At 40.6% G+C, this 13,040-nt stretch overlaps 1 long non-coding RNA gene across 2 annotated transcripts; it reads right to left on the bottom strand.

Moving 5' to 3' along the window:
• Window positions 1–938: 938 nt before the first annotated feature.
• On the bottom strand, window positions 939–11,093 carry LOC112984216 (uncharacterized). Of its 2 annotated transcripts, none has more exons than XR_010391932.1 (3): window positions 10,085–11,093; window positions 7,681–7,761; window positions 939–2,947 (listed from the first exon to the last, which is right to left on the bottom strand). It is a non-coding gene; the product is annotated as an uncharacterized LOC112984216 (long non-coding RNA). The 2 variants fall into 2 exon arrangements; XR_010391933.1 differs by having other exon boundaries at window positions 7,681–7,756.
• Between the last annotated feature and the right edge of the window lie 1,947 nt (window positions 11,094–13,040).

Genomic DNA, 13,040 nt, shown 5'->3' with positions numbered 1-13,040 from the left:
TGACAAAGTCCTCGAGCGGTTTGCCAGCCTTTGTGGCACGTTGGACCGCAAAGGTGCGCTAGGAAGCCAAGGCAGGAGGAAGGTATCGTCTGTAACCAAGTCAACGCGGGGGGGGGGAATAGCCCGGGGTTTAAACACTGAATAAAGGGAGGTCCAAAAGTACCTTTGCTCAGCAGTTTCCCGCACCTCATCTGCATCCACGGGGAGGAAGTTTGTGCAGCCTGCCTCTGCGGGACTTACCCGTGCTGTTAAATCACGTATGTGTTCCCTTTCCCACGTGTGGTCCGCACGGGGATTCCTCTCCCTTACCTCCCTCTTGCATTTTGCTCCCTTTAACAGCAGGCAGTTCATTTAAGGGAGGCTGTGAAGTGCCACTGCCTTTGACCTGACCTGCAGTTTTCAGCCCTGACCTGGAAAAGCTGTGACTCAAATCTAGGAGTATAGCTACTGTATTCCAGCGCATGTATTTCTCTGTTCATAACTGCAGGAAAACAAAAGCTGAAAAGCTACTTAGTGCCTCCAAGCTCCCCCGGGGAAGAACAGTGTTGCCAGTTGAATTAGTGCTTATCAGGACTTCTAAATTACAGGGAAATGTGTAGCTATTTGTCTGTTTTCTAGTAGCAAATAGAAGAGTCAAAGGCCATAAAACTACAAAACATCACACATTAGTGGAAATTTGTGAGCAACAGTGGCTTAATGACCAGCACATTTTAGTATAAAAACTTGTTAAAAATTTCTTGATATCTGATCCCCAAAGATGCGATAATGCAACACTAATTTCTCCTCCCCAACATCTGTAGAGCCCTCAGTGGGGAGTGATTGAAATCACTTTTCATTCACGTTCTCCATAACCCAGAGATTCATAAGCCAGAACCTCAAGAACTACCCCTTGCCTTAAGTTTATCTTGCCATTACAGGGTTATCATTCAGCAGAGAGATAGAGAAAAAAAAGATTTTATTTTTGCCACATGATAAATGCAGTGGTAACATTTCAGCAATATAGGCCAGCAAAGTTTCTAAATCTCGATCTATTTTGGCTTCTAAACAACAGATTCAGACTCTGCAGACATTTTTATTTTACGGAGCCAACAGAGAAAAGCCAGTTGTTTCAAGGGAAAGGAATGCATTAATGTCTGCGCTGCATGGCTATCCATTAATATTTTGCTTGCACTGCTTCTATAGCTCTAAGCACCCTATACCTCATAAAAAGAAAAAAGCCAAGGAAAATGATTAAGCTTTTCATTCCCAAAGTACCATGCTTTAAGACTAGGGCATGTTTGCACTGATTACTATGGAAGAAAGATGGAGCTAGACTTCATATTGCTGGGGCAGCAGTATGCCGACATCACTGCAAAATTAACACCCTCTGACAAAGGAGAAGTCACGTGTGCTCTCTAGAGCCTTTGTGTTTTATGTAGTGATGTGTGTATGTGCAGCCACTAGCTACCCCTGGCCCCTCACAGCAGCAAGCCTAGAAAACACCTTTGGGTCAGAGTACGGCCACCAGGCCAGGGCCTCTTTACCACTGAGTCATAATCCTTCTGTCTGCCTTACTTCCAACACAAACCATATGCATCAGCTGCTTCCTGCGATGCCCGAGCTAATTACAATCCAGTTGGCTTTCAGTTACTATCCTTTCACAGAGCTTCACTCTGCTCCAAATGATGGCAAAGATTCAGATCATCCAAAAAGACTCATGCTCCTCTGCAAGAAAGGGGAGTTTACATAGTTCTCAAAAGCTACGAGAAGTATCTCAGTTCTCAATGTTTGCATAGGTCAAGGGAAGAAAAACATAACATATATTTTTCCTCTTCAAACATCAGTCCCATCTCTCTCGAAGGAGGAATCCCAGTTCTACCTCTTTCCCATAGGCAAGCATGGAAGCTCTTTTGTAGATAGACCAGAAGAACAACAAAAAAATCAGGTTAAACCTCAACTTAGTGAACACTTCAAATCCCACAGCACCACTGCCATGGCCGGGTGGAGTGTGTGCTAGCTTTGCCACACCCTGGAAAGCAAGATGGGAAACGAAATCTCCTGTCCTGTGGTACAGCTATTATAAGCACAGGCTTTAATGACCAGTTACCACAAACACAGAGGAAAAAGAAGAGAAAGTGGCTAAGGGTAACTTTATGCAAGTTAAGAATGAGGGCAAAAAAGGTAAAAAAAAAAAAAAAAATTATTGGGCTGAGCAGCCAACACTTCCAAACACCAACAGATTAAATCCAACCATCCCATCAAAAGTGCAGGAGCTTAGCAGAGCTAATTTGCTGACACCTTCCTGTGCTTTTACTACAATGAGAAGATTACCCGAGAAGAGTGTTTCAAGTTTCTCTAGTCAGAGACCTCCGGTAGAGAAAGACGTGGTTCTGACTAAGAAGCTGCCTTGGGAAATGCTGGACAATTCTTAGCACAACGCTAAGGGAAAAAAAGAGGGGTGGAAGACAGGAACACAGATCTGATACATGCTATTGTGCAACTATATTTACTTCTTTGTGCTTATGAAGAAATGAAACTACACTGGTCAATCAATGAGGAGGTGAACTGAGCAGAAAACAGGGAAAATAATGAGATGTAGAAAGTTGAGGCTGGGGGAAATGTCATCCTTAGTGGGTGAACAGCTGTCCATATTCTTAGCTATGTGATTTGTATTGCAAATCCAGAGCATACTATTCCAATACAGATTAGGAAGATAATTTGAGGGTAATTCAACATAGCAAAGAGAACTCACTGGCTTTTTACTTACATGTTAATGTATTCCTTGAGACTTATGTAAAACTGGTACACAAAGGCTCCTTTTGGTGGACTTCAGCTGCATTATCCAGGAGCTGAGATCCAGCAGTTGCAGATTACCAAACCAAGTGTCCTGAATTCTGTTGAAAATCTTAGAGAAGGCACTACAGGACCAACCCAACCAGGTACAGAGCCACACAGAAATGGTCCCTGTCTAAAGAGAAGAAAACAAATTATGGCAGTTCTATCTTCAGGAGAACAAGAATAGGACAGAGAGAAGGGTAAAGACTAGGAAATTCACTACAGGGGAAAATCTAGCCTCGTTCCTCACACTCTGTAAAGCCATAAAATCTTTGCTGTTCTTGACCCACGCTTGACAGGGGAAAGTAGAATGAATGTGGGTGAAGCTCTGTGGTGCTGTCCTTGTATGCTTTTCTGAGCATGTCCCCTTCTTCCTTTGGTGTCTTTGAGAGAACTGTTTTGCAACATCACAGGTCTGATTTGAAAGCCATTGAAGAACTTCCCTGATTTCTTATGAAATTGATGGGCTTTATTTTTAAAATAGATCAGGGCTACTGTGGAGCTCTGACCTCTTTCGATTTCTGCTGCTGTTTAGCCAAGACTTCATTGCTGTAGGGCAGTGCCCTTGGGTTTTGTCATGGATATCCACTCACTGGTTATTGCAGCAACAGTGGAAGAAACGTCCCTCGTGGATGCTTTGCAGTTAAGTAAGTTAGCTGAAGAGCAAGGGAGTTACTGTGGGAACTGTTTGGTTTGTTAGTTTTACTAATGCTCAGTCTGGATGCTGGCCACCAGCTAGGCTGCAAACAGTAGCATAGCTGGGAGATCTTGAGGGAAGCTACATTCAGTGGCATTTGGTTTAGGTTAGAGCAGGAAATTCTGCATCCGGGCCCTTTGTCTCAGATTTTCTGCTTTGATGCCCTGAACACACCATGACCATTGCTTAACTCAGAGCTGCTGCTGTAACAAGAATTAAAAAATAAAAATCCTTTTTTCTTCAGCCACTTTTAGCAAAATACTTGAGTAGAGGATGTTCCTAATCAGGACTGCTCTTTGAATAGGCTTTTGCTTTAGTAGGAATCTTCCAATAGGATTATTTCCTCTTCCGAGATATTTCAGAACTGGTGATGCTGAGTAAGCTCTATTTCCTTTTTTGGCTACATGAGTTACATTGACATCTTATGCTTGCTAGAAAACATTCATTGTCAGAAGCACACAATCTTCAAGCTTATGTCAACCTATGGGCTCTCTATTCATGGCATTCTGTTAGGCAGGGCCCCACTGATGTCAACCACAGCCAACCACCATTTTCTGTGTGGTGAGGGGATATAAGAGCACTGGTCGTGGATCCAAATCCCATTCGTTTGGATCAGATTTGTCCTGACACAAAACAAAGATGATCCTGATCCTGTCTGAAAAGCTTTCTGCCTCGGTGGCTATTCATGCTTTATGAAAGGCTGGTTGTCAACATGAGGTAGATAATACTGCCAACAACAGCCTCTTCCTCCTGTAAATAAATACAGGTTCTCTATTGCATACTGACAAAGATGAGTAAGAAGCTGGTCTGAGAGTCTCTTTACTCTGCTTGGAGATCATTTAGAGCTGATATTATCAGGTGATCTACAGAAGGACCATTGCAGGCCATGAAAGCACAATAACCCATTCTCACCTCAGGATAGTCTCTGCCTGCCAACACCGAAGCCTTGGATATAAGCAAGACTCAAAATGAATGACAAAAGACATTATTCATGCAAAAACTTCAAATGCCGAGTCTCACAGCAGAGTGTGAGTGGGAGGAAGATGATTATCTTACTTTCATGCTTCTTGTTAGCTTGGTTTCCCTATGGATGCAAGGTCTTTATGATCATAATTGCTTGTTTTTATGTGTCCTAATAACTTTTGAATTGGGTTATATATTTTGACCAAATTTGACTTCAGGTTGCAGTTTCAAAGGTATTTAAATTCCTGTAAGTTTCATAAAAATAAGCCGCGGGAGAGAGAAATGGGAAGCCTGACTCTAAGAACAGCTATAGTGTGAGTACTTACATTGCAAAACAACAGAAAATCCCAAAGGATAAACACCCGTAATAATGACACAGCCAAAGAAAAAGTTTCAGTTGATTTTGAAGTCTCAGGTCACCTCCTCCTTAATCAGCCACAGGACACAAGTCCAGAGGGAACCAGACTGTTAACTCTAGCACAGAATGACCTGTTTTACTGATATAAGTAACCTGCAGTAAAAGAACGTAACAGGATGCCACATGGATATTGAAAAGGTAACTTTGGGACTGAAAGGTGCAAGTGCCTACAAATGGGATGTCTGACTCTCTTGCTCTGCTGGCTTACAAACACATTTTAGAGATGGAACAGTGACGGGAAATGTCATTAAAAGATTAGTTCTAGTCTCCAAACCATTCATCTTGCACAGGGACATCAAATGGGAGAACAAGAAGTTGTGCGTCTGTGCCAAGATGAAGGATAAATGGAATCACAGTAATGGATAACAAGATTCCCTGAATATAAAATATATGGAAAGAGGAGAAATCACAGATCTCACAGCTACTTGGGGGAACTTGACATAGGAAGGCAAAACTGCAATGCAAGCCTTGGATGTAGGGCTGGACTGAAATAGAGGCATTGGAGAAATAATGGCCCTAAATTAAGAGGCTGTGCCATCACATCCCTCCCACACCCCCAACTACCAGTAAGGAGAACCACTGTAATCAGGGACCTTGTGCTTTGTTCTTTATTCATAGCATGTGCCCAGAGCGTGCCATGTCTTTCCCCCTTTTCTGGTCCTGCGCTTCCCAGAATCACCAGATAGTTCTAGGAATCAAAATCCACTGGATGATAAACCACTTACAATGGCTACTGCTGGGTACTGCCACTGTCAGTGCCCCCTTCAGACCCATTTACCAGAAGAGATGAACTGTGGCAATAAGACTCCCCACAGGTTACACCGATACCGCCACCAGCACCATTGCCTACACGTTTCTCACAGTCTGGACTCAGCTGCAAGACAGTAGCTTGGTGCTTTCCCTTCCAAATTCTCTTGCCCTGAGCATGCATGCAACAGATTCCCTGTGCACTGAGACCATAGTTGGGACCATGACAGGTGTGGCCATAAAGCATCTGTATTGATAATGTATTATTGTCCAAAATGGTGCAAGATGGCAAGAAAGGGAAAGTGGCCCATTCAGTAGCATATTCTTTACTGGGAAGTGGCCAGTTGAGAAGAGAAAAGTCAAATTTGGCTTGCTGAGCTAGTGGCAAGCCTTGCTGAAACTATGGTCCAAGCTGGTGTTCAGGACTCATCTGGTGGACTGTTGACAGAGGAAAATCATTGCTGACACAAGTTCTGGACCCAGAACTTGTAGAAGATGGCTCTTTAGCTTATTTAGGTTTTTGACATTCACCAAGTGAACCTCTTAGAGCTATCTCCTTATCATGCCTTTTCTTTTCAAATGCAAGTCAGAAAAGTTTCATTGCATACTGGTGGCTCTACATGGAATATGAACACCAGTGAACTGTGCAGACACTAAAACAATGTACTGAAATTCCATACAGGGTTCCACTATGTCCATGGAGCTTGGAGAGGACTTTAGAAAAGAAAAACCATTACCTGGACTGGAATTTGGGCGAAATGACCCCAGTTTCTATAGAAATTGCCATGGTTTTAAAAGGCCTGGAGTGTGCCCTTTTCAAAAAACTTGCTCATCACACAGCCACTGAAGGGCAGAACTGTCACAGACTGCAGAGGGTCAAAGCTCACTTGGCGGATGCCACACAGTTCCTAATACTACAACACCAGCATCTATTCAGCTGAAGCATTGCAGTTGCTGCTGATGGGGAAAAGCCATCAATAGCTCAACAGGTAATTTGCACCAACACAATGCCTAGCATTGCAAGGGGGACAGTGACATCAGAACTGAAATATATGCAAGCCATTTCCTGCTAAATCACATTAACCACTTAATGCATCATGTTTTAAATTAGTGAATAAGCACATAGAGAAGGGCATAAAATGATAAGGACAGTATATATTACATACAGGGAGACAGAGAGAAAAAGATCGATAGATCAGTTAATCCATATTTTTAAAGTAAATTCCAGCTCATGAATGAAGTGTATGTGTACTGACGTTGGTACTGAATCAGGAACTTCATTCCCCTTCCTGGAGTATGGTGTCCCTTTTTGCCAGCCTGAGGTACTGAGACCAGTCCCACCTCAAACAAAATAATCATCGGCCTATAAGGAGAAAACCCAGCTCTACTGTTTCATTACCAGAAGGGGCAGCTTAGACAGCACTGTCCAGGAAGATAAGGAGGCCTAACAAGCACAATATAGAAGTGAGTACGTTCTCAGATGATTCCAGGATAGGAAAGTAACCATTGCACAACTTTTCCCTGGGCCAAGCCATAGAAATAGTTCAGTATAGTTCGATATAGCACCTTCTCTTTAATTTCCTCACTACTGCTGGCAGGACCACCAGAGAAAGGTGCTCAGGTGATAAACTGGATGACATAAGCCATTGTGGTGAAAGACACAGGTCAGCATTAGGGAATGACTCAGACTGCATCATGCAGCCCCATGGTTCAACAAAAGCTTGACAGTGGAAAAGTTCAATGAAAAAAGCTTTGCTAAGCGGTTCCTTTCAACAGACATCTCCCATTTTTCTGTGTTTTTGTGAGGAGCGGTTGCAATCCAGTGAATGTATCTCTGAAATGCTACATATTAATGTTTGAAGTTCGACAACTTTCAACAAGAGTTGTTCTTTACAAATATATAAGTACTGTTCCATAAATTAAACATTAATTCATAAACAACCAATTACAGTCTGTAACTCTGCTACTCTAGACCACAAAGGAACATTAAATAGGAGAAGGAGATCTCCAAAAGAGTCAGATGCCTGGAAAAAGCAGTTACCTGTAAGTAAGTGACATCTGTCCTTTTGAGTCCACACACATCCCACTCTTAGTTGCAGCAGAAGCGTGGTAGACAGCTGTCCTTCCAAAGAAAAAAAAAGATTGTATTTTAATTCTGGTTTTAGTCATATGAGAATAAACAGCCCTTTCTATAGCAGGTGCACCTCTTAGATAGATTCCAATTTGAGCTACTGTATTCTGTCTGCACTTCACAGAGTACAAAAATTATGGCCTATTCTAAACAAAATGCATTTCCCTTTGCTGCAGTTTAGTTGTTATATGGTACGCTAGCAGAGAGGAATGGCTTGAACCAGCTGACAGTGGCTCAGAAAAGACCATTTGAGCTCATCCTTCTTCAGGAAGAGGACATTAACAGTGATTAAATACCTTGGGGGTTTTCTTCAAACCTTGGGAAGGTTTGAAGAAAACCTGTTTCTTGAGTTTTGCTTACATAGTGTTCCCAGTAACTGAACATTATCACTTTCCTCATCTGGTCCAGCTAACCAAAGCTTTACTAATGATTTGCATTTAAAAACATTAAAGATTGAAACATTCTGCATCAAACTGCAATGCCTTTAATAATACCACATAAAATTAAAAATAGGAAAGAGAGAGAGACTTAACCTACCCAAATATTTAACAGAAATTTTCAATATTTTTCTATTATTACAACAAACTCATAACTGGATCTTAACATATACGTTCCTCACGTTATGAAGCAGTTACTGCCCACAAAGATATACTGGACAGTAAAGGGTAAACTTTCCCTATGCAGAGTTAGAACATTACGTTAATCTTTTATCTGGGACTGCTCTTCAGTGGCACTTGATACAGGAGCTATACGAAACACTTCCTTGAATACATAAAGCCAGAGATTGGGTTACACCTGATTCAAGATCTATGCTGCTAGTAAGACAAAAGCTCCTATATTACCTAGCACATGCCTGCTAAATTATTAAAATGTCTCTTCAAGCTGAATATATTCACTGGCTAATTAGTCAACAGAAGAAAACCTCTTTCTTTACAAAGCTAATGTTGACAGGTATTGTATCTTTTATGTACTGTAACAAAAAGTATTTGCAGAACTGATGGAGCACAAACATTTGGAATTACTCTATCAACGTGGAAGTGAAAAGGCATGATAAGGAGATAGCTCTAAGAGATTCACTTGGTGAATGTCAACCGTGGCAGTGCAGACAGACTGCTGTCACTTTAATCCACAACGCTTATAGCTGCGATATGCTCTGGTGTGCCACTCCAGTGGCGCATTCGCATGAGTTTGTTTCCTGAAAGGTCTTCAACCTGTTGTGGGTTCTACATAGCCTAATCCACCTTCACATGGAAGATAACACGCAGTGAAGGCAGAAGCATCTGTCTGCTGAACCCAGTACAACTGGCCAGCTGATGGCATTTATTTTGATGTTGAAAGGGAAGAACGGTAGCAGTTTCCACACTTAAAATGGCTGCAAAGTTTCATGCCAGTTTTAAACCTACAGTCTCCTTTTATGTTGGAAGTAGGAAAACTAGGGAAAAGACAACCAAAGCAAAGCAGTTTAAGTTAATAAGATTTGGCTTTGAAAGCTAAACTAATAAGAACGCTACTAGCTGATAATTCAGCTCATACATTAACTCACTCAACTCCAGTCCTGACTAATTATGAGCTCCTTAAACTTCTGGTCCTCAAATATGTCATACTGCCATGCACACAACACCTCTAATAGTACATAGGTCCCCAAAACTAAGGTGGTCACACAGATCTCTCTCTGAGCAGCTAAAAGAGCATCTCCTAGCTCTGAAAAGGTTCTGGTTTATATGCAGGTAGCTATCATGTACATTCCTGCAAAACTTGGATTAAAAAAAAAAAATCCCTCTTGCATGTATCTTCTTGAATACTGTATTTTATGACAGCTTCATACAACAAATAATCCTGAAGTTTTTTGTGTGATTTTAAAACCGTTTAAACTAATGAAAAGGCAACAATTGATTAAGAGTTGCTGTATCATTTATCGTAGCATAAGTGCAGTACGTAGGCATTGCACTGCCTACTTTACAGAGAACTTTAATGGAGCCAAGTTTGTGTGCAGCAGCCATGCTGCAGGGAAAGCTTACAAAGAAGCCACCAATGCTGCCACCTCCTGGCATCAAGAGAGATTTACAGCAGCAGGTTTACACGACACATTTACAGCATCGTTGCAACTGCCAGAATAGAAAATTCTAATAAGAACTCGTTTTTATTCCAATTTATTCCATTCATATTTTGTGTTGCAGCACTAGTGATGAGGCGACGGCTCTCACCTGGTCTGTATGTTGAACAAGCTACAGTAAATATTATACAGTGAAGCTCCTTAAAAAGCATTGATTCCTTTTGAAATAAGTATGCACGTGAAAAGATCTATAGTTCATACCTTTTGCAGAAGTACACCTTGAATAAAAGTGGCATTTATCCTCTTATTAACAGCTGAATCACTTGGTTCCCACAGCTATAGCTGCATCAAAAAACTCCTGCACCAACAAATGTATCAACAAGGAGCATTAACAATGTATATTGTTATAGGAATAACCTGAAAGTACATTTTTTAAGGAAAAAAAACCCCAAAAAACAAGTTATTTGTTTTCTTCACCTCACTGTGTGTTGTCAGTCATGAATTCAGAATATACAGTAGAAGGCTTGAATTCAGGAAAATAGCTGCTGAGCTCAAGCATGCACTTGCATCCCAGCATCCAGTGAAACTCGCACACTAACCCAAAAGGAATCCCTCAATTAGATGAGGAAGTGAGAGACTAGTAACATGAAAAAACATTTTAATTAATCAGAGATTTCAAGCTAGTTCTGGGAGAACTGCAATATCATATAGTACTTGTTAATTTACTGCATAAAGCACAATGCAAAACATGTCATTTCTAGCCAAGATTATTACTGCAGTAACGATCACCTTTATCAAATAGTGCTGGATCTCCAAGGTGCTTCCCTTAATGCTTAGCCTACACTCCAAGGTGGTGGCTGTGAAAAAACCTTATCCTTTTCCCTTCCTCTCTACAAATGACAATAGTGAAACATGGTTATAAAGCACAGAAAATTGATGTTTAAAAATCAGGGAGCTGAAAGTTTTGGAGGAAGATGAAAGGTCAATTAGCATTACCTCAAACTGTATGTCACATGTAGCTAGCGACTCTAGGGATGTAAAAACATAGCACCTTAGCAGTTCTTTCTGCGCTCAGCCCTGGTCCATCTCTATGAATAACAGCAACAGCAGAAGAGCAAACATGAGAAATAAACGGCTTCTATTATTTCAAAGGCCAGATAGACCTTTTGAGACTGGTTTGACATGACTCCTTATAATGCACAGCTGCCCAAACACCTCATCTACAACCAGCACTTAATCACAACTAAATTGAACCAGGCAGTGGTTTCACTGAAATTTCCCACAATAACCTAACCCCACCCCTACCCCAAACCCATATTTCACATGAGAATGACTCAAACTGACCTATTTTCCTAGACTAGGAAACTACTCACCAATTCAGCTATTGCATTTCAGCTGACAGATGGTAAGTTAAGACACACTGCCTTGATTGCTTGCAATTGTGTAAACATGTCTTGTTTTCATTGGTGAAAGGCTTTGGCATACAAACTTTGTCAATTTATTGACACTTTATTAACTGACACTTTATTAAACTCACATGTGAGACTAGCAACAAGAAGGTTATGATAGCTCCTATGAAAATTTTTACAAAATGTCACTACTTTATTGGCTGTCTTTAACTGAGTTGCTCTTTATTCCAAAGATTATTTTTCTGCGATAAAAATATGAACATGAACAGCAAACTTTCAAAAAAATAATGAAAATAACTTGCTTCTTTGTAAATCCATCATTCCTGCAGTTGGCTTTGTGTGCACATTAGAATCTAACCTTCTACTTCATCCAGGTTTTTTGGACAGGTAAGTGCCACAGCGCAGCAAATTATTACATTTCCAGAAGATGTGTAACACTGAACTGCGTATGAGTAAGCTCTCACTACATGTTTGATGCTTGAAGGGATACAGCTGTGTATACTTTAGATGAGAACCTCACAATAATTCCAGGGAAGAGTAAATTGCCAATGCATTCTCATAACTTGGGTAATGGAAAACAAATCAGTTCAAAGTCTGACTCTGTCCTCCCAGTTGAACATATCTAACGTGCGCAGGAATGTAATGGAAAATATGCCCTTCTAAAATTAGTCTGAACAATTAATGCAATGACTAAATAATTCTGAACCCTTGTTGACAGATAAAAAGAAATTGATTCTACAGGCAAGTAAGCACTCGACATATTAATATGAAACTCTACTGCCAAACAAAAGGGACTTAACCAGTGCTGGCTCCATAATGAAAATAAATTTTGGGCAAACTCTGCACCCACGTAAGTAGGTGCAATTCCATTGGATGCAGTGGAAAGGTATCTGCTGAGCCAGACTAAGTCTATTTTCTTGTCATTTTATCCACATTGTTAAGTATTTAAACAAAGATATAGTTTTTTTTTTTAAGCAAGAGAGACAATACAGTTCATTCTTCGCTGTTTACACCAGCGGGAGTTCTGCATACAGGAGGTTAGAATTTTCTTTTTTTGTCATCAGTGATTACACACACTTAACCTTGAGCCTCCTAGGTGCTTGCTGGTATTCATTTGACTGGGAAGACTGGAAAAACGCGCGCACAGCCAAAGATTACAGCATAACAAGCACACACAATCTTAAAAAATGACATTCAACAAAAACAGAAGAACTGTTTGAACAAGTGACGAGCTATTGCTGTAGCAGCTGGGAACTCTTTCCTATCTTAAAGAAAATGAATAGTCTGAATGCAAAAACTAAAACCACATAAAATATATTAAGTAGCAGGAAGAAATCTATCTTGAGAAACAAAACCCAGTAAAGACTATCTCTAAACATCAGCAGCATATTTCATGAACTTTCCTCAAATATACACCAAGCTAGAACTGGAGGAACACTGCAAAAAATAGAGTCTGAAGTTAAGGGACAATTAAGCTAGAGATTTTCAAGAAAGTATGATTTATTCATACTAAAGACAAATTGTCAGGTGTCTGGCTGCTGAGATAGCAAGGAACTTGATTCATTCTCATGAAACAAAAGGCTTTTATTCTTAACACTAGTCCTCTTAATTTTTTGAGGCAAAACCACAGGAATGATTCATAACGAAACAGCAACTGGAAAATGAGTTAGATTTCCAGCTTATGCAGTTGGGGCAAAAGTATTTTGTTTCTAAAAAACATATCTGAATTGCAGTGAAAGGACATGAAGCTGCTTTTAGAAGTGAAGCACAACACCTTGCCTATGTTATTAAAATAGAACTACTGAATA

This window comes from Dromaius novaehollandiae, chromosome 16, assembly GCF_036370855.1.
Source record: "Dromaius novaehollandiae isolate bDroNov1 chromosome 16, bDroNov1.hap1, whole genome shotgun sequence".
Classification (NCBI taxonomy): Eukaryota; Metazoa; Chordata; class Aves; order Casuariiformes; family Dromaiidae; genus Dromaius; species Dromaius novaehollandiae.
Note: the sequence above shows the minus strand (reverse complement) of the source record. Positions and strands in the feature narration are given on the sequence as shown.